We start from the raw sequence: 26,742 nt of genomic DNA, 5'->3' as shown, positions 1-26,742 counted from the left end.
CTTATCCTAACGACAGGATGTGGTGAAAACCTGTTAGGATTGGATCTGTTAAAGAGATTACATGCGACATTATATTGTTCCCCCTCGGGAGTACAACTTACGCTGGGTAAGGAAGTGATTTCTCCCATGTATTTGTCAAAGAATGAATTGCCAGCTGAATTGTTGTCTCTTTCTGATGCCCTTTGGGCCACTGGCCCTAATGATGTGGGCCTTTTGGAAATACCGCCGTATGTTGTCACTTTAAAAGCCAATGTTAAATTGCCCCGCATTCCCCAGTACAAGATCTCTAAGGAAGGTGAAAAAGCGTTGTTAGCAATTATCTATGATTTAATTGAGAAGGATGTAATTGAAGAGACAAGAGGCAACGTTTGCAATAGTCCGGTTCTGCCTGTTTTAAAACGTACTGACCCTTCTCAGCCACCTGTTTACAGATTTGTGATCGATCTTAGAGAGGTCAATAAGGTAGTTGTGCCACAGTTTCCAGTCGTCCCTGATATAACTGCCTTGTTAACTATGATCCCAGCTTCCGCTGCTTGGTTCTCAGTAATTGATTTGAAGAATGCTTTCTTTAGTATCCCGATTGCAGAGGAGTGCAGGGATATTTTTGGCTTTTGTTTAGGAGGTCGAAGCTTCCGTTTTAAACGCGCTCCACAGGGCTACTGTGAAAGTCCATCAATATACAGTCAGGCTTTAAAAGCGCAGCTTGATGCCCTTGTCCTACCTAGTGGTGCTACCCTTATCCAGTATGTTGATGATTTACTAATCGCCGCAGATACTGAGGAGATTTGTAAACGAGCTACATCATCATTGTTGCGTCATTTATTTGCCTTTCATCACAAAGTGTCTCTCTCTAAGCTGCAATATTGTCAACAAGAAGTGACCTATTTAGGTCATCTCTTCTCGAAGGAGGGAAGGAAGCTGACCCCAGAAAGAATCCAAGCCATTGCACAATTAAGTGTGCCAAGGACAAAGAGAGAAGTGCGTGCTTTCTTGGGCATTACTTCATACTGTAGGCACTGGATCCCGAGTTTTTCTTTGTTGGCAAAACCATTGCTAGCATTAACATATAAAGATATACCGAATCCTGTCCCATGGTCTGAAGAGTGTCAGAAAAGTTTTGAGGAATTACGTAAGGCATTATGTTCAGCTCCTGTGTTGGGTACCCCCGACTATAGTAAGCCTTTTACCTTGTATGTTTATGAAAAAGACGGTTGCGCATTGTCAGTGCTAACACAGCCTTTTGGAGACAGACCGCGCCCATGCGCGTATTTTTCGTCGACTTTGGACCCTGTAGCGAGGGCATTGCCAAGTTGTTTAAGAGCCACAGCGGCAGCAGCTGTGTCTATTCGACAGTCTGCTGGATTAGTGATGAATAACACATTGATCGTAATGGTTCCTCATGCAGTGGACACATTGTTAAACAGGACCAAGACACAGCATTTAACTAATGTTCGATTGTCAAGTTACGAGTTGATGCTGCTAGCGAGTCATGTGCACATAAAGAGGTGCAATACGTTGAATCCAGCCACATTATTGCCAATTTCGGCAGACACAAATGAGGTTGAACAGCATGATTGTCTGTTCAGGACAGAAGAAGAAACAAAAGGGAGAGTGGATCTTAAAGATACTCCCCTGGTTGAATGTGACGGTACTTTATGGGTGGATGGTTCATGCTTCAAGCTTCCGAATGGTGATACGACTGCTGCATATGCTGTCACGACTCTGCACACGATTGTTGAAACTGCACGCGTACCACATAATTCAGCCCAAGCAGCAGAATTAATTGCACTTACAAGAGCATGCGTGTTGTCGAAAGGAATGAAAGTGAACATATATACTGACAGTCAGTATGCTTTTGGTGTGGCCCATAGTTTTGGGCGTTTGTGGAAAGAACGTGGTTTCCTGACCTCGCATGGAGCTAAGATTCAGAATGGTCAGTTAGTGAATGATCTCCTTGAGTCACTGACCTTGCCGTCACAAGTCGCGATTGTGAAATGCAGCGCACACAAGAAGGTTACCGATGATGTTGGGCGTGGTAATGCATTTGCTGACGAAACCGCGAAAGAAACAGCAAAAGATGTGACAACTCGAATGTATGTTGCAGGCCCTGCAAGATGGGTTGGTGATTTTGAAATGTGTGAAGACACGATAGAGAGTGTGAAGTCCCTTCAAGCTGAAGCCACAGAGAAAGAATTGAGTATGTGGGAAGAGAGTAAGGGTAAATTAGATGAAAACGGTTGTTGGATTGATTTGTCAGAACATCGGCGATGGTTGTTACCTGATGCATATGTGCTTCCAGTGGTTACGATGGCACATGGAATGGCACATATCAGTGTGAAAGGGATTTGTAAGTTGTTGGCTCCAGTATGGCAGAATGCTGGAATTCCCAAGTGTGCGGATAATGTGGTCAAAAATTGCATGGTATGTCTGAAATACAATCCTGGTAGGGGAACCCCATCTCCACCTGCCCATTTTGCGCCCCCATCATATCCCTTTGAGGTTCTGCAACTAGACTTCATCCACATGGAAAGATGCAACAATTTGAAATATGTACTGGTTGTTGTTTGTGCTTTTTCAAGATGGATAGAAGCATATCCCCTAAAAGACAATACTGCCTTATCCACAGCTAAAGCCCTTGACAAAGAATTTTTCCCTAGGTTCGGAATGCCAAGGATGGTATGGAGTGATAACGGGAGTGAATTTGTGGGAAGAGTGATGAAGGACGTATGCGAAGGATTAGGTATTAAGCAGAAGTTCCACGCTGCAAATCACCCCCAATCAGCTGGATTAGTAGAGTGCTACAATGGCACCTTGAAGCTTAAGTTGGCCAAAATTCAGGTGAGCTCCGGTCTTAAATGGCCTGACGCTCTGCCCTTAGCACTCCTATCAACAAGAATGACTGTGCATTCACGAGTGGGACTTAGTCCGTATGAAATAGTGTTTGGCCGTCCGGCCAATGTATGGGGAGTGCCAAGGCCGACCAAATTCAGTGAAATCGAACATCCAGTACTGCTTGATTATCTGTATGAATTGACGGCTAAATTGCGTGTCTTACACCAACAGGTTCACGATACTCTGCCCCAGGCCTCTGAAGCTCCAGGACACCCTATTAATCCTGGAACGTGGGTGCTGATTAAGAATTTTCAACGTAAAACAAATGATGAGCCCCGTTGGATCGGCCCCCACCTAGTCCTGCTATCGACAAGATCAGCGGTTCGAGTGAAAGGGAAAAAGAATTGGATACACGGCATACATTGCAAGAGGATCCCTTTGCCCCTACCGTATGATCGGTGGGTCCAGGAGGGGATCGCTGACTCTGAGGCTGAGACTGTGCCTCGTTTTGTGCCTTTTAGCGATGCACGTGTAAAGGGGACAAATACAGAGCAAGAAAGTGACTACATTCTGCAAGAAGCTATATCGCCAGCAATTCGATTGGACACCACAGAGCCTGAACTTTTGTTTCAAGACCAGACAGTACCTGGCAGAAACAGGTATAATTTGAGGCCAAGGACTATGGACAAATAAAAATTCTTTTCCTTTGATATTTTCAAAAGTGCAGCTCTCTCATCTGAGAAACTTTTTGACTTTTTGTTTTTCAAACCACCATACGGGTTCAGCTGCAGGGTCGCGGTGCCAAGACTTTGGGGTGCAAGCCGAAGACGTTAGGTCAACGGTTCTGGTTGGTCTAGGGCGTTCCCTGGACTGACAGGTGTACTCCTTAGCAGAAGATACTCATCCACCGCGAGCAGCACGACTAGAGGATGGAGTTTCTCAGGATGGAGAGGCCCACAGAGGAAATAAATTTCAAGAGCAGAATATGTAAAATAATGAATAGCAAATGTTTTGTAGTATTATGTCTGTTTGTGCTATCAAGCATAATTATGTTTTCTGTAGGTTGTATATTATGGTCTTTCCAAGTGTCATTTGCACCCACTGTACAGCCCACACCTCTTCCTGCTGTTTTTCCACACTCTTTCCACCCTCTGCCAGAACACGAACAAGCTAGACGTGCTGAATTTGTAAACAATTCGTTCATTCAACTCCTGCACCAGCACCAACTAGTTATGAATACAACGAACTGCTGGGTGTGTGGTTTGATGCCGCACACCATTAATAAGGGTATCCCATATCTAGTACTGCCGTTTAGCTATAATGGCTCATCATGGGCATTCCAGACCATGTTTCTTTTTGCGCTTGAAACCTACTCCTTGCGACCACCGCGTTCCACTAGACCTAACTCGAACAATAAAGCCTTGATGAGAGGAGTTGCAGAAATGAGTAGAGATAGCGATGCATATACATCTATTCCTAAGGATGAGTTGCGAGCTTATGTAGGTTGGAACGCGACAGGGTATAGCATTTGTTTGGGCGAAAAACAGCGCAAAAGTTCATCTCCAATTTGGGTCGTACCCCACATAGGTTGGTTCTGTCTACAAGGCAATGGACAGAATCCAAGAGCTCAACTAGGGAAGAGTAACTGTACAGAAACGTACACTTTCCCATCACAGTTTTCCCCTGCGTTTTTGGCTGACAAGTGTACATACTTTGTCTGTAATGATCGAGCATATACATGGTTGCCCCCTGATTTCTCGGGCACGTGTTATGTTGCGAATTTGCTACCGCCAACATTTACTGCCGCCTCTGATTATCACAAGACCAGAGTTGTGAGAGGCGTTGTCAGTGAAGAGGATACTGCCGGTCAGGAAGCGGGAGACTTTTTCCTGGGTTTCCTGCCGTTTTGGGGACCAATGGTCAATAGTCAGAACCTGAGACAACTGACTCGTGTAGTTGAATCCACTGTTAATGTAATGGCTGGTGCCCTTGGTAACTTGACAGCTGAGCTTCAAGCGGATCGCCTCATGACGTTGCAGAACCGTATGGTTCTAGACGTCATACTTGCAGATCGTGGTGGGGTATGTACTGTTATCCAATCAAGCTGTTGTATTTTCATACCAGATAACGCTCCGACAATCTATCAGGCCATCTCCAAACTGCATAAAATTTCCGAATCTATCCACGTGGATAAAGGAGATTGGTCGGTAATTGGGTGGTTCCGGGGACTGATATCAGCTTGGGGATGGAAGATTCTAATAGTCATTGTGATGATCTTAGCCATTCTTTTCCTGTTCTGTTTATGTATACAGTGTGCTCCTGTAATGTGTAGCCTCTGTGTTACATCATTTGTAAGGAATCCTGTATCAAGGGACGAGCTAAGCAATAGGATGATGCTACAGCAACATCTCCATGACTTTATGAATATAGACCTGCTTTCAGACTAGTATAGTTCTTGCCTATGTAAGGGCAAAAGGAGGGTCTGTGGTACTGTAAATTTCGGAACCATGCTGGATGCATGGTCCTACCATGCCGATGTTAGTATCAGCGAACCGCAAATGTCAAATGTGGTATGTACGAGTGTTTTCGTCATGTTTTACTAATGAATTCACCGTGCATACGATACCACATATTGAACCCTTTGGGTTCCATTTTAGAACAGTAGCCATTTTGTGGTTGCCCTCACATAGGCTGCGCACTAAGGCCCTGCCTAGGCCTAAAAGGACACGTACACCTTCTGTGACTTCTCTCTAACCTGTGCAAACTGACTCCGCTGCCCGAGGTCAATCCTGTCCGGCCGGTTCCTTTCCCACGGCCTAATGTGATTAGCATCAGGGCTCGACCCATCATAAAGTCCTTGTTCACACACGATCTCTGACTAAGCTATTTCACACCTGACTATGTTTCCTACTTTATGGCTTGTTTTACGAGCAGGAGGTGCCCGTTTTATTGGGGTCCGCTGTTATCTGATGAGAGTTCTGAGCCTTGCTGGGTACAATGACTGTATGCTTAACGAACTGAAATGTGGGATTGTCATTATGACTCTGCTATTTCTTTGAAACTAAAATATGTGAATGACCACTTGTAAAATAGGGGCGGTGTTGCCCCCAAGTGTAATTTTGTGTATATAAGTAAAGTCTGGTTTTTGGTTCGGGAGCAGTCTCCTGAGAACATACATCATGGTGTACTTCTCGGATACCTGTGATTGGTCTGCAGCCAATAAAATACGATCTTTGATTTCGCCTAGAAGACTCTGTGTTTCTGTGGGTCTGAAACAGGAAGAATCCGAAGTCTTAGGGTGTGTTCCCCTGCAACGCTGGGTTCTAAAAACCCGGTACTTCAGTGGGTGACAGTGAAGGGGCATGTGGACGTAGTGTAAGTGTCGGAAGCATACTTCATCTTGTTGTGATTAACTACAACAGTCACCACACTGTTTTCCACATAGATCACAACAAGAAAATTGTATTAGCATCACAGCAGGCTGTTGCATTATTAGCACCATAACACTTTGCAAACTTTGTCTAAACCTGCCCGACGCGCAGAGTGCAACATTATTGTCAGATGTTTAGGGGTGTAAAAGTGTAATTTCAGGGCAGAAAAAATAACCTGGTGTAACAATGTGCACAAAACCTGGCTCCCAAGCAACTGTAAACACAACTGACCTTCTCATCTTTTCACAACAAGACAGATCAAGTATATGTTTTTTAAAGCTAGTTGCTAATCATTATCTTCAGGCACAATTTTAACTGTGGTCAATTATTCCCCTGGGCACCGGGATAAATTACACTGATTTATGAATGTGCTGCTACAGCGTAAATATTTTGCATGCCAGTCGTGACGTCTTTGTGATGTACAGTGAATTACTAATGTCACCACTTATAATCTCAACTGTTTCCTTTCATCTTTAGAAACTATAAAACAGAAAAAAAAGCACGAGGTAACGCACTCAATACTCTTTTTGGTAAAGCACATGCAGAATACACGTACATGTTTTAATTGTTTGAAATAACTGTAAAATTCTTTATTATTTAAACGTATTTTATCTAGCTGCGGCGTTTTTACTCGTACAGTGGGTAATACAGCTCATCCGGGGATGGACCGAGTGCCTAGAACCTCTGGAGAGCAGCCTATGTGGAGCACCACACTGGAGCACACGCTGCAGTAGAACACACAACTCCAGCCAGCGCCGGGATTGGAAATAGCAGTACCACAGGTAGGACTAGTGAACCATTGTGGTGGTAGCTAGCCCGGGGTGACGCCTGCACCGAGGAGCATCCTACGCATGAAGAGAAGAGTATAAGGAGGGAGATGCGACCTAACAGCCAGAGCTGCCGACTTTGCACTGTGGAACGAGGTTCGGGTGGTGGCCTCGGCTCAACATCCCCTGTTCTTAGATAGAAAAAAATGACTCGTCACCCGTGCTAACAAGAAATGAACTGCGTGATGTAACATGATGCTCGTGTAAAGCGCTCAAATGTCCTTGGGCTAAATTGGCGCTATGTAAATTTTTTTTTTAAAAACCCGTAATTAAATCCGGAGCGGAGATATGCACATAGTGTGGCAAACATTTGTGAGTTTTGCATGCATGCATGCGTGTGAACAGTAACCACACGTTAGCTGTGTGAGATTTAAAAACAAGCAGAAACATGAAAGCGGGAGCTATGCTAAGCACCGTTACAATATCCCTAACACCAAATAAAGGAAGTAGTCCCTAACCAAACCCCTAAACATCTAGTAGCGAAAGATAACTGTAGTTGGTCGGTGCTGCTTTCTAGAAAACAGAAATGATGTATAGGGAACACCTACAAATAACGAGCTAGGAAACAAAAGCAATAGAAGCATGAACCAATGGCAAGCAGCAGGAGGGAAGCAGGCAGGACTAATCTCCGTATACTGTTTACTCCAGGTCTTGCAGCAGCGCATGCGCGCTGCCTTGGCTCGACCTAAAAAGGATATCAGAGTGATATGTCCATGCAAAGCTGACTTTTAAAGCCAACAGCATGAAAAAGCATGTTGGGACTTGCATTTTTGCTGTCCATATGGGCTATTGGCAAAACAACTTCTACTCACTGAATTTGCATCAGGGGTCGTTTCTGATCCGGGTCGGAAGTGCACCGAACGCGATCTGGCCGGAAAACGACGAGCTGTACGCGTGTTTTCCGCCCGACTCGTACGATGCGAGCTACTTGAAATTCACCGACCGAGTCGTTTCCGGGTCCGAACCGCTCTGTACGTCTCGGTCGTAAGCTAACTGTGGCGTGCAATGGATGCGATTTACGACCGAGCCAGTACGATGCACGCGTCAGACAGCCTGTGCGAGCCGGAGTGTCCGGCTCGCAAAACGTCCGGGTGGTTGCATTTGGGGGTCCGCGTCGGACCCTCTGACACCCGCAGCCCTACGACTCGGACACAGGGGGAGACCCAAGGGTCCCCCCAACACAGGCATGTACGATGCGGATGGCACCGACACGTACCCACTGTAGGGGGCGTCCGTGCGTGAGACGTACCCACTCAGTCAGTGGGAGCCCATGTACGCGTCGTACGACTGGCTCCCATTGACTTCAATGGGAGTCCGACCGAACCGAGTCCGGCAGCATACGGCCGCATCGTACTCGCTCGGTCGGACTGCAGGACTCCAACTCGGTTGGAAAACACTCCGGATCCGGCTCGGTCGGAGTGCTTTCCGACCCGGATCAGAATCGGCACCCTATTGTCAATTCTATATTAAATGTTTTCCAAAACTTCAATTTAAAGCAAGCTAATAAGCTTGGTGAGTCTGGGTTTGGTGGTTAGGTTGGGGAGGGTTTGGAAGGAGAATCAGGAGAATGTAGCGGATTCCTAGCTTTCATGGGTGTAAGCGGCTGTGCTCTTGTCGAGAAAAAAATCACTCTTATCACCAACAATGATCTAAAAGGCGTTGCATTGTGGCCCAGTAGTCACAAGCAGTACATGCATTAAAGTCCCCAGGGAGTAACTTTGCAAACATGCAGGACCTGTTGCAACAACGTCCCAACCCTGGGCGTGCTGCAGTATTGTCTTCACACTGGACCTGCTGCATCAGTAGTCTCAACCTGGACCTATATCAGTGGCCTCCAGCAGTGCGTGCATTACTGGTACCTCACAATACATGCACCAGTGCCCTCTTCACATTAAATGCATCCACAGACTCTTGAATTATCCATGGCTTCTGATAGTAGACATATTAGTAGCCCACCAGTCCTGACAGAGGATCAATGACTGATTCTCTTACACCCCTGCACAATCGAATCAAATCAAAGTGACAGTCCAGAAAATAAGACTGAACATCAACTTAAGTAAAGCACATACAGTCAAGCGAGGTCCACCGCTCTCAGAGATTAAATGACAAATACATAATCATTAGTAGAAACAACATTTTGACCAGATGTTTTATCTGGCATGGAAGCATACTTAGAGGAACACAATGAACTGCAAGCTATCGCTCTGTCAGCTTTTGCACAAAAATATGGTTACGTTAGACAATAAGCAAATTTTTCAGTTAAAATGTGGCAAGTGCAAACCTCTCTTCAGAAAATAAATTTAAAGCCTTTTACTCGTCTGCTCAATCTGTTCACATTGTATTTGAAGTATTAGTAAGCCTTTTACCTTTAATGGTCCAAGAATAGTGCCATGTACTGTAGTTGTTATTTCACGGGAAGTCTATAGGGCCACACTGTGTACTGTGCCGCCTAAATGTCCAGAGATGGCTTTGAGGCGCTATGTTAATAAAGCTGGAGCTGCCTGTCACAGTCACATTCGCTTACTTACTGCTTGTTGCTCCTCCACACCTTCTCACCTGTGTCTATGTAATTTCATCCCCACATTTTTCCTCTCTCCTTCGTCCCTGATTTATTTTCAATCCTTTTCAGCTTTCGCCATCTCTTTCGTTCTCGCTCAATGGTCAACTGCTTCCTCTCTTTTCCTTTTACCAATTCTCTCTGCTTTCTTTCCTTCTCTCTGTATCATTTCTCTGAATCCTTCCTGACTGTCTGCACTCCTAAGCCTATCTCTTTTTCCCTCCTTGACCATCCAGTGCAACTTGCACTGGGCCAAACATACAACAAAAAAATGTAACCCATTTGCTGCTAGGCCTCCCCCCGCCCCCCATTCTAAGCCTTTTTTGGCTATTTGGGGTAGTTTGCGCTTAGGCCCCTGTAACCTTTTGACCACATAAGGGGGGTCATTATTATAGCAGGTGGATCGCCACCGCCAGTATGGCGGTGGTGATCCGCCCGCCAAAATCTCCCGCCCGCATTACTTTTCCCCCGCCACATTAGGATGGCAGGGAGGACCGTCCGCCGGTTTTCCGGCGGTAGGCAATCCGCCCGATTGCCCATCGGGTGAAAAAGCCCAGGAATATGGTGGCGGTGCCTTGCAGGCACCGCCATGCATATTGTAATCGTGGCGGAGATTGGCCTTTCCATGGTGGAGACTCCGCCATGGAAAGGCATGCGGTTTGGTCTTTGGGGGCCCCTTTGGGGGCCCCCAGGCTGTTTGGGAGGGTGGGGGGTGCATATGGGGGTACCTATGGTACCCCCCCTGCATTTTCATGCACAAGGTGGCAGGCACCGCGCGGAGGGTGCTGCTGAAAGCACCACCCGCCGCAATGTCAGGAATGCGGGATGCACCCGCCAGTATGGCAGGGGCATCCTAATGCCTAATGCGGTACCGCCGCATACATAGCGGGTGGTCCCATTTACCGGGCCTAATGAGCCTCAAGGTATCCACACCAAATTTGCGTCCTTTTCTTCCAGCATCATGGATTAGGGTTTGTTGATTCCCCTGGAGGGGACCCGGAAATTAGCCAAAAGACAGCTAAATGTTCTTTTTTTTTTTCAAATGGGGAAAAAAGTGCTGTAGATAAAAGCATCTGTGTTTTTTCCCCTGCAAATGGTATCAACAAAGGGTTTGTGGTGCTGGGTGCACAGACAGAATATCGAGTTTAAAGTTCCACAAACACAAATATCGAGTTTTAAATATTGTGGTACATAAATACCGACAGGTAGAATATCGTGGTCAAGAATATCGACTTGCAAGTAAGAAATATCGTTTTTGTAAATATCAAAGTTGTTAATATCATTTGCAAAAATATAGTTGTTTAAAATAAAAATATTTTGTTAGTGTTATGTATTTTAGTATGTATTTTAAAAGTATGTGGTCTTTTTTTGTATAAAGAATTTGATGTATTTTTTAATATATGTGTTACATTTTTAGTAGTTGGGGGCGTGGCTTGAGGCGTCAAGATGGCGGTCGCACTCTAAGAGTGCTCCGGACCCCTCCGTCATCCGCCTCGAATCTGGCACCCATCGGCAATCATCCGAGTCACCTACCATTGGACTGCGGTGTCCCTGTCCGGTGGTGCTCCTTCTCCAGTGCTCTGGTGCCGGTTTGCGGTCCCTGGAGCCTCCTGCAGCGTGTGGCCGAGGAGTGACAAGGCCGAGAGGGGCGGGAGGTGGCCCGTCAAGACATTTCCGCCCAGCTGTGCCGCGCTGCCCTGGACTGGGATCGGCCGGCGCTGGGGCGGCGGAAGCAACGTGGGTAGCCCCGGACTCTGTTTCGGGCAGGGCCCCGCTGTTGGTGTTGAAGGTAGCGAAGGTGCGGGCTCCCGCCCCTCGCGTTCACCCGCTAGGCCTCCTGCGTGGTCCGGCCGGTCGGGGCCTTGCTGCTGGTGCGGGGATATAGCTGACTGTGGCGCCTGTGTGGAGAGGCGCCGTCACCCCTGAGGTCCTTGGGCGCAGTGGATCCTGCGGCTGGCGGGGCCTTTGGAGGGCACTCGGCCGGCGCCGCAACAGGGGAGGAGGCGTATGAGTTGGCGGCCTTGCACGGTGAATGGGGGGACCGGCTGTCGGTCCAGGCAGAGGCGCAGGTGTTGGTGCGTGCCCCCTACCTCGTTTCTCTTCTCTGCGCCTGGCTCTGCCCATTGCTTCTTTCTGCTTTCCTGAGGTGCGAAGCGGTGGTGCCGGGGCCTCGCGGCTCTTCCTGCTTTGGTCCCGTTGGGGGCCGCATCCGTGCCCAGCAGTTTCTTGTGGCCCTGGTGGTCGAGTGGAGTCTTGAGCGGCGAGTGGGGGATCGACTGTTGGATCGGGCTGCGGCGTGGGCGTCGGCGATCGGCTCCCCTCCCGCCTCCTGTTACTGTGTCCTGGCTTTACGGAGGGGCTGGTCAGGGGGCCTGACTGCGGTTTCCTGGGTGACGGGGTCCGTGGCTCCATCCCGGGAGTTGGGGACGTTGGGCCCTCCCCTGCTGCTTGGGCACCCGTGCGGTGGACGTTGGAGGAGAATCTCCCAGCTTTTGGCCTCTGGGGAGGGGAGTGGCGGCATCGCTGGGCGGTGGTTCCCCCCTCCTCCCCTCCTGCTTCTCTTCTCGGGGCTTGGCTCTTCTGGCGCTAGGGGGCCGGCGCCCGGGTCCCTGAGGGCGAGTGACGATGCTGGATACTATTGTACGTGGTCGGCCATCCTGTCGGGTGGCGGAGAACATTTCCTGCACGCTGGTCCCGGGTGGACCCCACTGGGACGTTGAGACCGGCAGTTTGGACCGAGTGGCTTCTGCCGGGTGGCCCAGGCCTCTGTGGCTTCGTGGGTCTCTTGCCGGCCTCACACGCTTTCCACCAGGCTCCCTACTGCCGAGGAGACTCTTGAGACTAACCGCCCCAAGCCTTCATCGGCCTCCACGCAAACCAAAATTGACCGGTTTACCACCTCTGAGCAGGAGCCTCCTGGGGGGTGCTGCTGGGGGACCGCAGCCGCCGCCCCCTCCCACCTCAAGAAAAGGACCTAGACACTATCCTCCAGCCCATTAGGGCCTCCCAGACGTTGAGGGGAAGATAGGTGAAATAAAGGTAGACGTCTCTCTCCTTAGGCAGGGCCTCCGGAATGCTACCACACGACTAACAGAGGCTGAATCCTGCATCTCCACGGCCGAGGACGATATTAAACAACTCAAAGACCAAGTGACTCACCTTCGCGCTCACACCAAGGAGCTTCATAGGCGGGCTGAGGATGCGGAAAACCGGGCACGTCGCAACAACCTCCGCTTGGTGGGGTTCCCTGAGGGGGTGGAGGCTGGCCAGGCCGCCACCTTCGTTGAAGACTGGTTCAGGTCCTGGGTGCCAGGCACCGTCCTGTCAGCATGGTTTGTAGTAGAGAGGGCCCATAGATCTCTGGCGCCCAGACCTCCTCCTGGCGCCGCACCCCGCCCCATTTTTCCGAAAATCCTCAATTTCAAAAACCGGGACGCTATCCTGCGGGCGGCCCGGGCAGCTGGTCCCCTCAAGTTCCAGAACCGGACTACACCCGGGAGGTCCAGGACCTCAGGCGCTCATACATCGATGTAAAGAAGAAGCTCCATGCGCTAGGCCTACAGTACCAGCTCCAATTCCCAGGACGCCTTCGGGTCATTTTCCAAAATAAGACATACTTCTTTGACTCACCCGAAGCTGCGAGGACATGGCTTACAGAAGAGCGCCCCCTCCGCCAGAAGCATGATGCATCCCCGGAGCATACAAAGTCACGGGCTGAGGGGTCGGGGGCACCGGCGCCGTAAACGGTCGCGCAGGGGGCGCCGGGTACAGGCACCTACCCCCAATCCTTAAGTGTAGCTGCTCCAGACCTTCTTCATTCCTCCAGTCAGTTGGGGTCTCCACCCCGCCACAGACACCGCTCCACTGAGACTTTGGCGGGCTCGTCACTACCATTGGCCCAGGCACGGGTTGTAGGCGAGAAGCACCCCCACCCTTTAAGAGACAATGGAGTCTGACTCTATAGTACGCCCACCATCGAGGGGGAGCGCCTCGCCGGGGGAGGGCTCGGACTGCTGGCATGTTCTTTTTTTTTTTTTATTGTATTTTTGACTGATAGCATACAGTGACATACATTGCTTCTCGCCTACAACCCGGAGGCCGGCTTACATAGCTTCGCAAGACATTCTGCATCACCTCATATCCCACATCCCTGAGATCAAACCTCAATGCATGCCTAGAACACCCTGCATTAATTGCGACAGCTATTGCAGCTTTGTACATCAGTTCTATGTCAAATTTCCCCATTGGAGAGCGCAGTTTTCTTTTGTAACTGTAAACAAAAAAAAAAGGAAAAACAAAAAGACCACCCCTAGTACCTGCCCCCTCCCCCACCCTAACCATTAGAGGTATCAATCACTCATCCTCCCATAATTCTTACTCTAATATGCTGCCTATCTAGAAGATCAGATCACTGAGGCCACCCCATCTCCTTGATTCCCATTGTAGCCAGAATTCGTCAGTAAGCGTCCGTCTTGTCGCCCCCTACTTCCGAACCCCATCCGCGCCACAGGTAGATCACCTCTTCAATCCCCTGCTGGCATGTTCTTATTGTCACTCACACTGTTTAATGCCGATGTACTGCTTATCTGTTCTTCTGGAGGGGTCCTCCACGCAACCAACCCAAGCGTTCTAGTTTGGTTCAGTTAAAGTGGGGGGTCGACAGATGCTTCCGCTCTCAAAGTATAGGGTGGGGGGGGGAGGGTTTGGGACTAGGTTTCCCCATTGTTGTTGTTTGGGGATGTGTTTGTTTGCTCACAGGGTTCCTTGTGGTTTTTGTTTGTTTTGCTGCACCATCATCCATACGGCACTTGGGCCCGCCCCTACAGGGGTCTGACACATGCGAGCCTTCCCGCCAGCGCGTCGCCACAGTCGCCCCAGGCCCTGCATTTGCCGACGACTCTCCAGGGTCCGGTGATTTTCGTTAACGACTCCCTGCCTCCATGACTGATGCATCGACTCAGAAGGCAGCCTTACATATTTTATCCTGGAACGTTAATGGCCTCCTAGACCGCCATAAGCGGACGGCCGTTTTGCGCTATGCTCAGCGCCTCAACATAGAAGTGCTCCTGCTTCGAGAGACGCATCTGCTGGGTAAACACTGTCCCTTTCTTGCTCGTTATGGATACGATAGGGTTTGGCACTCGGGCTTCGCTCAGGGATCCCACGGTGTGGCCGTAATACTGAAACGCACCCTTCCATTTGTGCTGACACAAGTTTTCCATGACCCACAGGGTATCCCGTGACGGTTTGTGGTACACTCGGGGGCACTTCCATTAACTTTGTGTCCATGTACTGTCACCCTCTGATTCTCACCACAGCTTTAAAACAGTCCACTGCTTTGCTGCCTACTCTCCCCCTGGGGCCCACCATTATTGGGGGCAACTTTAACGCGGTCTCCACCCCGCTCCTCGACATAACGGCCCTCCTTCCACCTCCAGACTGGCGCAAGCCAAGCAGTTAACAAACTGGGCTGAATCTCTTGGCCTCTGCGATGCATGGCGAATCTGGCACCCGCACACCAAGCAGTTCACACACACCTCTGCCGCACACCATACGCAGGCCCGTATAGACGCAATTTTTCTTCCGTCTACGGACTGCTCTACTATCCAGGCTGTCCGCATTCTCCCGAGAGGTATCTCGGACCATTCCCCGCTGCTCCAATATTCCATCACCAACGTGGGATCGGTCCCCTCTTCGGGTACGTGGTGGGAGGCGGGTAAGGCCATTCGTGGAGTCGCAAAAGGTCACGTCCAGCGGCAGGCCCAGCTGTTACAGGTTACCTCCTTCGAAGCGCAGGCCTTACGCCTCGAGAGTTCCCCCTCCGCAGAGGACGGTGCTGCTCACGAGCGGCGCCTTGCGAACATTCGCAACAAAATCAGGCATCTCTCCTTGGAGGCTGCCATACTCCTGTGGCGATTGTCCGTGGCTAGAGTTTATGGATGGGGGACAAAAACGGCGTTCTCTTACATAGAGTTGCCACGTACCCCAGAGCGAACCACATAATTCCGGAAATACTGGACCAGGAGGGGTCGGCACATCGCTCCCCGTTGGCCATGGCCAGCACATTTGCCGCCTTCTATCGTCAGCGTTACGCCAAGCGCCTCCGACACAGTCGCTCTGGGAGCTGTTTGAGGCGACGGGTGCTCGCCTCCCTCAGCTGGACCCTCTTGCTCTAGCTGACCTTGACCGCCCAATCTCGCAGGACGAGATTCATGAGGCGATTGCCCACATTTCGTCGGGTAAGACTCCCGGTCCGGATGGCCTACCCCAGGAATACTATGCAGCGTACCGCGAGGTCCTCGTGCCTTGCTTGGCGCATTTGTACGCGGAGGCCTTTTATAAAGGCTCATTCCCGCCCGAGACAGACATGGCTACTATCGTGGTCCTCCCAAAGTCCCAGCCGCCCTCTCCCCATTGTGCTGACTATCGCCCCATCTCTCTTATTAACACGGACGTTAAAATATTTGCCGCGATTCTTGCTCAACGGCTGAAGCCCCATCTTACCACGTTGGTCCACCCGGCCCAGTGCGGTTTCATGCCCCAGCGAGGTACCAGACACTGTCTCCGGTGGCTGCACATGGCCCTGGCGCATCGCCAGGTGCTCTCCCCCTACTTGGCCCTCCTTCCTATTGATTTTGAGAAGGCGTTTGATACCGTGGATTGGAAGTATTTAGAGGATGTGCTGGTGGCGATGGGCTTTGGCCCCCATTTCCGGCGGCTAATTGGGGTTCTCTATACCCGGCCTCAAGCCCGCGTCCTGGTTAATGGGGCTCTTTCGGATGCCTTCCCCATTCGGAGGGGAACGAGACAGGGCTGCCCCCTCTCCCCTCTTCTCTTCGCCTTGGTGATGGAGCCCCTAGCGACCTTGATCCGGTCCGCGAGTCTGGTTCGTGGTTGGGAGTGGCCCAATTCTGTGGTGGACAAAATCGCACTTTACGCGGATGATGTCCTGCTTTTCCTCACTGATCCCACCCAGTAAGGCCCCCGTTGCCTCAAGATCCTGAGTTCCTTTGGACAGGCATCTGGCCTCCGAATGTACCCTAGCAAATCGGTCCTGGTCCCGCTCCATCTATCCAGAGAGTGTTATGACTGGCAGTCCACAATACCGCTCCGGCGTCAGTCCTTTAAGTATCTTGGGATTTGGGTGGCTCTCCTCCCGGAACTGGGGTGGTCCCTTAATGTTGCCCCGCTGGTGAAGAAAGCTAGGGCGGATCTCCACAGGTGGCAGACACTGCCCTTGAATCCCTTGGGAAGGGTCACCCTCTTTAAAATGATGATTCTCCCCAGATTCCTCTATGTTCTCCAGAATTCCCACTATTGTTTTCCACGGGCGTAGTTTTGGGAGTTAGACACGATGGCCGCTAAGTTCCTCTGGGGAGGAGGGGGGACCCGGTTGGCACTAAAGACCTGCCAGATCCCATCCTTCGACGGGGGCATGGGGATGACACACTTATATCTCTATTACCTGGCGACCCGTATCAAGTATACACGACTGGTTTAACGGGGACTGGTCCGACCCGGCCTACCGGCTGGAGCTTAGCATGCTTGGACTGCCCAAGATCCAATCCCTAATGTATGGGGAATCCATTTCGTCTTCCCTGCCCGATGTCTCGTGCTCTGTGCTCCTAGCTTGGAGGGCGGCCTTTCGACACACCCAATGGACACACAGACTCACTCAGCACACGCCCCTATGGCATGGTACGTGGCTCGGGGAGGTTAGTGGGTTACAGGGGTTCCACAAATGGGATCTTATTGGGATCTCCCAACTCGGCGATGTGTAGGCGAGCGGCCGCATGCGCTCCTTTCAAGACCTCCAGTCCCGATACTCCCTGCACCCGTCACAATTTTATAAATATTTACAATTGCGTCATGCCCTCCAAGTACATATTCAAGACGATACCAGGGTCCCCGAGTACAGCCCCCCAGAGGCACAGATCATGCTGGGTGACCTGGGGAGTGGGGGCATCTCCCGCATTTATAAGACGCTGGTCAACACCACCCCGACCTCTCTTGACCGTCTCAGGGGCCAATGGGAATGGGAAGAGTGAGTGGGTCCGCTGGATGAGGAAGACTGGCGTGATACGCTCATGTCACCCAAAATGGTCAACACATCTGCTAAACTCCGCCTGGTCCAATTATATTACATTCACACGGCTTACCTATAGCGGTACGGCTTTTCCCCGTCCGCCGCATGTGCGAGATGCGGCGAAGACCCAGCCGACTTCTACCATATGGTATGGGCATGCCCTCGATTGGTTCGGTTTTGGGGAGAGATCGAATGTGAGCTGTCCGAGGTCCTGGGGTGGGAGGTTCCCCATGATCCACGTCACTCCCTTCTCGGAATTACAGACGGACTAGACGGGTCCTGGAACGAGAAGTTACTGTATAATACAGCCATGGTTGTAGCTAAGAGGGACATTGCTGCCTCCTGGAAACTTCCCACGCCGCCTAGTGTGGAGAAATGGCGGAAAGGGATGGACTGGTGCGCAGCTCAAGAAAAACCCATGTACGAGGCACGAGGGTGTCCTAAGAAATACCAGAGGGTATGGGGCAAGTGGCTGGAAGCCGTGGAATAACTTGCTCAGTATGTCTATACTATGTATTTCCTGCTGGCAGGTGGCGCGGATTGGCGACGTCTGTATTTCTTGTACTGTATTGTATCAATACTGGTGCTTACACAGCCGTGTTGTTGGTGCTTGTTTTCTAAGTAAATCAATAAATTTGTTCATCAATTTTTTTTTAGTAGTTATTAATTTTATCTTAATTACATTTTGCGTTTTTAAGTTCTGTAGTGGAATATGGTGGGAAGTAATTTAATTATAATAAATTAATAATTGTTTTTATATATTAGTATTAATTTAATTTAGATTTTATAGTTTTAATTGTGGGAATTAATTTAGTATTAATTATTAAAAAATTGGTTGTTAAATATTTTTAATAATTAATTGTCAATTATGTTAATTGTGTCATTTTTTTAGGAACAAAGTTTTTGGTAGTAGTATTTCCTTTCAGGGAAATGGAACCGCACAATCATTTATCATTTCTTGGTAATGTTTTTGGTGTGACAATCTTTACAATATATATCTGTATTTTTATCGGGGTGCTATTCTGTTCTTTCTAGCACCTACTACCAGAAGGTGTCCAACACCACAACCAAAAGGGTAGGTAAACAAAATTATAGCAATTGAAAGAAATATTCAACTCACCCTTAAATTGATCAAAACACTCCAAGTTTAGGTATAGGACAATTCAGTGGCTTGATAAGTAACAAACCAATATTCATGCACTGATTGATTGACAATGATACGTTTTCAAATTCTTAAATTCTACTCGAAAAGCAGAGTCCACATCACTGGGTTATCTTCACAGACGTATTTCTTTTTCTTTGATGATACATCCCAAAACAAAACTGCCAATACGTGTTTCGTCTCCCCTTAGACTTTGTCAAGGCTGTAATACAAGATATATACTTCATTTGTAATTACCAAGAGAAACAAAATGTTCAGAGGATAAGAGAATAATCGACCATCTAACACATATCACCTGAACATAAATAAATGTACTCTACATAGTACAAATTTATTCTGTTGTATTGATCAGTTGGTCTAGGGCAAAATACCCTAAACGTTCGTGTTCATTTTTTTATTAATTAAATCAAATTTGAATATACAGAAGAAAAAAACATTATTCTCAAATATTTCATATATATTAAAGATATATAAATCCTCAAAATGAACATCAAGGACATATTCATTTTTGTCCCTATACATTATAGAGATTAAAGAAAGAGATCAAAGAATCAGACGTTATACAAGTGCGTAAAAAAGTCAAATGCCCGAAAGGGTCACCACAAGAAGATACTAAAACAAGGCTTTAGCACCAGAAGTTAGTTAGGAGAAAGAACCAGCTCATAGGAGACATCTATGATAGCCCTACGTTTTTCTAAAATAACCCGACACCAACAATACCCAGAGTTTGCAGTGAGTAAACGGTAGACCACCTACCAAAAATCGAACTGTTTCTTGGCCATACAGTGCATCCCCTAGGCAGTTGTGAATTTTTCTCACACTATTGCCATAATATTCACCATAAATCTACATAGTAAAAATAAGAAAATTAAAAGTCAAGGCGCATTCGAACCTATTATGTCCTCCATGTCAGATTAACACTGTTATTGTTGAAACACATAACGTGCTAGGCTGTCCATATATCCATTATTATGATAGCCATAAATATAGCACATATTTATAATCACTATAACCTCCTATGGGCATTTTATATTCATTTTCGGCCTGTGTCAATATCACAAAACTCCAAACATCGTACATATTCGCAAAATTATAAACATATATGTGAAGGAGACAAAATCTTCCAAAAGCCTTTGTTTTGCGCTTTCAACACGACGCAAATAAAGTTATATCCGTTAAAAACAGAGCTTGGACATCTCGTACACCCGTTACTGGTTCACAATCTCGATGATCATCTGTAATCACAACCAACAAACCATATATTCCTATTCCCACCATTATCATCAATCAAATCCCGCTATTCATGGACAAATCTCACCTCAAAATTGTATGTGTTGGTTTAAGTTAACCTTCATCACAACAATTATCTGAACCTTGATAAGTTCCAATCTAAAAACAAAAGATCAATACATTAAGAGATTTCCTTAAAAATGACGGGAGTTAATCCCAGCCAACGCGCGTATTCCACTCATCTCAAGGATTTACCGAAAATGTAGCCATCAATGTCTGTATCCTGTTGCGTCCTCGCTGTTCAGTATTCAAGCAGAGGCTTGAATCTTTCCGCATTTACGTAAAAAAGACCAAACGCGGTGTACGTATTCAGTCACATGTCATGTGACCACACACTAGAGTGGTATCTATGCCTCTTCACCAGAAGGCGAAAAACCCGCGCCATTTTGAAAGTACTTTTGATGTTTTGGCGTTCTTTTATTTCATCTGTAAAGCTGCATACCTAATTGATTCTTCGAACGGCAAATACTGTTACTAAATATCCTTCTAAATCATGAGCCCGATTTTCTGGATCGTTTTCATAGGCCGTGCAAGCTGTCCATAAGATCTCATGATATATCATGTAATCACATGATTTAATGATATGTGTATATCTCTTATAGAGAAATAAAGTTATTTGCACCAATTCAACAATATTTCCAATTTTCTCCCGTATTTATATAAAATCATATTCCTAACTAGTTTCTAATGAAACGACAATAAAATTATACAACCTTATTTTTCTTTTCCTTGTGTATGAACCTGTAACATGAAAGAAACGAATAAAAGGGGACAGATCACGATGAAAAAGATAAAGAATAATTGAACATATTATGATTAATGAAAAAAGAGAATAATATATAAAAAGATTATTTTCTTCATAGTGCTTGGCATATACATCTCTTGTCAATTCTAAAGTTATACAGATACAAATATATCTTACATGCCACATTAAAGCCATTAGTGTATATTCTATGTTTCTCACACCTATTATGAATGTCTATTGAATGACTTTGCCTTTCCATTTCAGGCACATACAACCATACATTCTATTTGTTTAAACTCTGTGTTAATCTTTAACATCAATTTCTGGAGCATAAACAGGATGTTCTTGCTCACATTATCCTTTAAACATCTTATGTTCTCTATTATTGATTAGAAATAGGTACGCTGGGACATTATGCTCAAAAAGATTTTTTAGAGATTCAATTTTGTAGGAATACATGCAGTTCGTTTATTCCCTGGTCAACAGCCCTCAGTTTGATCAACCACCTGGATTCCAGTTTCCGTAAGACCAGTGTACGATTCCCTCCCCTCGGGTCCGCCTCTGCTACTACTATTCCATGAAACCTGATGGTGAGTATTTCTGAAGCTTGAGGAATACTATTATAATGGGCGGCCAGAGGATAATTGCTATTGTTATTTCTAATTGCCCTGATGTGTTCCTGAACACGCTCTTTAAAAGGACGAATTGTGCTTCCAATGTTAATTAAACCACATTGGCAAATAATACAATATACAATGAATTTGGTGTTACAATTCATGAATTGATCAATTCGGTGAGTCTGTCCTGTGTTATAACAGACATTTTTCGTTTTGTCCATAGCGAATTGGCATATGTTACACGTAGTACATTTATAGAAGCCTGCCGGCTTTCTAGGTAGCCAATTCTACTGTTTTTAGGTATCGAAGGACAAAGAATGTTTTTAAGCGTCCTACCCCTGTTGTGAACTACTTGTGGTTTCACAGTGATGTATTTGTTTAGACTGGAATCCAGTTTGAGCAAGTGCCAATGTTTGTACAATATTTTATAAATATCGTGACTTTGTGTGTTATATGATGTTATCAACGCAATCCTATCTCTATTTTTCTCTCTATTCTTATGGTTAGTCTTCAAAAGATCTGTACGTTTGATGTTCTTAATCCTATTCTGTGCTCTATTCTGTCAGGGATCTGACTGTCATATCCCCGAATGAGAAAACGATTTCTCATCTTTATAAGTTCTTCCTGAAATATCATGTCATCACTGCAGTTTCTCCTCAGTCTTGTCATCTCACCGTATGGGATACCTCTCAATTGTGTAGCAGGATGTGCACTTTTAGCATGTAATAGTGCATTACAGGCATTTTTAGGAGCGGGTTGTGGGTTTATAGGGAAAAAGGGTGGGAAGTAATTTAATTATAATGAATTAATTATACATTTTTATGTATTAGTATTTATTTAATTTAGATTTTATAGTGTTAATTGTGGGCATTAATTTATAACTAATTAATTAATTGACTGATGATTACTTTTAATTAATTGGCAATTATGTTAATGGTGTCATTTTTTTCAGGGCAGGTTGTGGGTTTATAGGGGAAATAGGGTGGGAAGATATGTAATTATAAAACATGTATTCATATTTTGTATTTATTATTTATTTAAATTTTATTTTATAGTGTTCATTGTGGGAGTTATTTTATTATTAAATATGTATTAATTTGTTGTTAATTATTATTAATTAATTTGTAATGAATTATGTCAATTGTGTCATTGTTTTAGGAGTGGGTGGTGGGGTTTATAGGAGAATAAGTTGGGAAGTAATTCATTTATAATTAATTGTTTGTTAATTAATGCTAATTAATTAATAAAAATAAAAATATGGCAATTGTGTAATTAATGTTTGATGTAAGTCGTGGAGTTTATAGTAGTAAAGGATGGGAAGTAAATTATTTTAAATTAATAAGTTGTTCTTAATTGATATTCATTTATTAATTGGGTAGAGGGTGGAAAGTAATTTATGTTTAATTAATTAGTAATTTGTTGATTATTAACCCCTTCGCCGTGGGGCAAATTCCGCCGCGGTGCGAGAGGGGGCGGGGTTGGGCATGGCGCTCCCGTACTCAGGACGGCCCCCGGCCGTCATAAATCACGGTGGGCGTGTGCTCATAACGGCCGGGAGCCGTCTGAACTCCGCCCACTGATTAAGTCTATCGCACAGGCGGGGAATTAATACCGCGTGGATGGAGCGACAACATTCGGACGGCTCCCGGCCGTCAGGAGCACACGCCCACCGTGACTCATTACGGCCGGGAGCCATCATGAGCACTCAAGGAGTTAATATTAATTTATCAATTGATAAATATTTATGGTAAGTGGTTATTGTTATTTTGTGTGTGTGTTTTGGTTTTAAAGGGGTAACGTTTGCGGAGTAAATTTGTATTTGTTTTAAAAGTTTTTAAATTAATATGTGTTTGATTTATAATTATGTTAATTATGGCAGCGCATTTAAAAAAATTAAATGTGGGTTGTGAATTGTGTGGTGTCATAGGGTAAGAAATAAAAAATATTACATTTATGTAATAATGTTTTTGTTTCTAAAACGTTTCTATTAAAAAAACGTTTTTTGTTTTTAAATCATTTTTGAATTTTTAAAAATAATCTTTCTAGGTATTTGTTAGATCTTTTTAACATTCTAATCTGTTTCTATCTTTTGTAATATTTAAAACGTTTATAAATGTTTTAAAAAAAATATTTTGTGTTGTTTATTAATTTTTACCCCTCCGCTATCCAACACTTTCCCTACTGTTGGACTAACTGGAGTGGGAATAGTAATTTTTACCCCTCCGCTACCCAACACTTTCCCTACTGTTGCACTCACTGGCGTGAGAATAGTATTTTTTACCCCTCTGCTATCCAACACTTTCCCTACTGTTGCACTCACTGGAGTGGGAATAGAAATTGTTACCCCTTTGCTATACAACACTTTTCCTACTGTTGTACCCACTGGAGTGGGAATAGTAATTTTACCTCTCCGCTATCCAACATTTTCACTACTGTTGCACCCCCTGAAGTGAAAATACTAAATTTTACCCCTCCGCTATCACACATTTTCCCTACAGGTGCGCTCACTGGAGTGGGAATATTTAACTTTGCCCCTCCGCTATCCAACACTTTCCCTACTTTTGCAGACTTTTCTCGCTTAACGCCGCAAAGCTCTGGAACGCAGTGCCGCTCCATCTTCGTAGAGAACCCAACAATCCTGTTTTCCGTAAACAACTGAAAACCTTTCGGTTCACCTAATCTCTCCTCTCTTATTACTGGTCATGCCTAGCGCTGAGAGGCCCCTGGGTAGCCACGCGCTTTACAAATGTCCTTTTCATTTCATTTCATTCACTGGAGTGAGAATAGTAATTTTTATCCCTCCTCTATCCAACACTTTCCCTATTGTTGCACTCAGTGGAGTGCAACATTTAATTTTAAAGACTATTACATATTTCAATGTTTTAATTTATAATATAATGTATGTAAATATATATATATATTTATTTGTAATTTTTTATATATTTATAAAATTATAAAATAAATTAAAATTAATAGTTTATTAATTGTTTTAAATGACGCATGTAACCAAACCAAGTCGAGAATCCAGGAGAAACTTTGGCGGCGGCCCCCTACGACAGCCGAAGCAACTTATACCAGCCAGAGGACGACAGCGGCAGGGTCGGAGGACCCGTCAATGATTTTAATCAGGGAGGTAAGTGAGACGGCATAAGTAGGTGGGGAGACAGGAGTGTTAGCGCAACAACATAAGCCGGACATTACCGGGAATTATTTAGCAGTCTGCCAAAATCAAGCGCAAGCTCGCAAAACTCTCATGGCAAATAGGCAAACCAAGACAGCGATGTGAAAACGCTTTTAAGAACATTGGAAAAGAAAATGAAAAACAAGTTAACTAAATGGTAGGAACATAAGTCTCTGACGAAATATGTGGAAGTTGGAAGAGTCCCACGAGGACTAAGAATTCTCCTTGCCCCCAGTTTCGATAACCCAAACCCCAATACGCTTAGAGAATGGGACGAAAGTAATCTAGCAGCTTCAATGAACTTGGTAAACATTCTAATCAAATACGCCAAAATAGATCGCCAAACACTACTAGAAGAAATAGATTCAATCAATGAGGAACTAAGCAAATCTGAAAGGAAAGATTTTATTGCAACAATAAGAAATGAAATAAAAGAGCTATTAAAAAAGCATGAGGACAAAATCAAAATTCGGAAGGTACATAAATTTGCGCGCGACAAGGCAGACTATGGGCAAGGCCAAATATACACCTTCGCGTGTAAATATGAGAGCGCCAAGAAGCTGAGATTTAATGACAGAACAAAAAGCAATGTTGCTAAAGAGACACAAAAATCCAGTAATATGGCGGAATTACCAAGTACAAACACAGAGTCGCAAACAAGTGAGTCAGGTTCAGAATGTTACAGCCTTGGTAATACGACAGAAAAAATCAAACTCAGCCCAGGAGAAGAGGTTGATTTTTTAGTCCTAGAACGCCGACAGACCCTGAGGCCGAGAAATCAAAAGAGGCTAACCGAAAAAGGCGGAATGCAAGAAGGGCAAGGCGCAGAAGGCGACAATGCAAAACCAAAGAAAAAGAATCAATGGCGCAGGAAGCAACGATGGACGACCAAACTATCATAAATCTTTCGTCACTACATTAACCTAAGCTGAAGAACAATTACTTTCACTTGGATTAAACTTCTGTCCAGAAAGCAACTTCAATTATACCAGCACCAGGATTGATGTATTTTGCTTTATTCGTAAACTAAAGTTGAAAACTGGTCTAGATAAGTCTAAAACGGCGCAACCAATTGAGGGAAGTAACACACAGGCTCCAAGTATCAGACATTCCAACACTATTAACACTACATGAATTGAGTAATGAGTCGAATGCTACAAACCAGGAGCATGATTGTATGGATTCGACTCAAGCTAGACTGCAGAAAATCAATCTATGACAACGGGGGCAGGAAGTAACCCTTTTAAACCCAAATCCACGTTTCTTCCGGTTATGCCAAAAGATGCTGTTGACATCTTCCACAAGAGATTTACAGATGACATAAAAAAGTTATACCACCAAGTGAAACGTAAAAAATGGAGCAAACAATATAACAAAATACAGTATGCCAAATTGATGAACAAATTGGGGAACAATCTGGAGATCGTCATAAAGAAATCTGACAAGGGAGAGAACATAGTTTTGTGGCCTAAAAAAGACTACGTCCAAGAAGGCATGAGACAATTAAACAACGCATAATGCTACGAAAAGACCACTATGAGGGAATACAACAAAGCAAAATAAACCCTAAAAAAAGATCTGCAACCATGGAAACGGGAGGGACTAATTTCATCTGGGGAATATCAATACATGCATAAAGAATTCCCAGTCCTCCTAGCCATATATTTTATACCAAAAGTCCATAAGAACGTTACACCAATACCTGGCAGACCAATAGTCTTTGCAATTAATAGTGTGGGCGAACATGTTGGAGAATATGTGGATCATTTTTTGCAGGACTTGGTAAAAAGTTGACCCACATATGTGAAAGATACAGGTGGCTTCTTAACTAAAGTCAGTGGCCTTGTATGGACAGATGACTTGATGCTAATTACATTAGACATAGAGTCACTGTACACAAGCATTGAACATCAGACGGGCTTAAATGTGGTTAGGCATTTCTTAGACACAAGACCTTGTGAATACCATCAACACAATAAGATGCTGCTTGCCCGTATGTGCTGGTGTCTGCATA

The sequence above is a fragment of the Triturus cristatus genome, chromosome 4_1 (genome assembly GCF_964204655.1).
Source record: "Triturus cristatus chromosome 4_1, aTriCri1.1, whole genome shotgun sequence".
NCBI lineage: Eukaryota > Metazoa > Chordata > Amphibia > Caudata > Salamandridae > Triturus > Triturus cristatus.
This window is presented reverse-complemented; position numbering follows the sequence as displayed.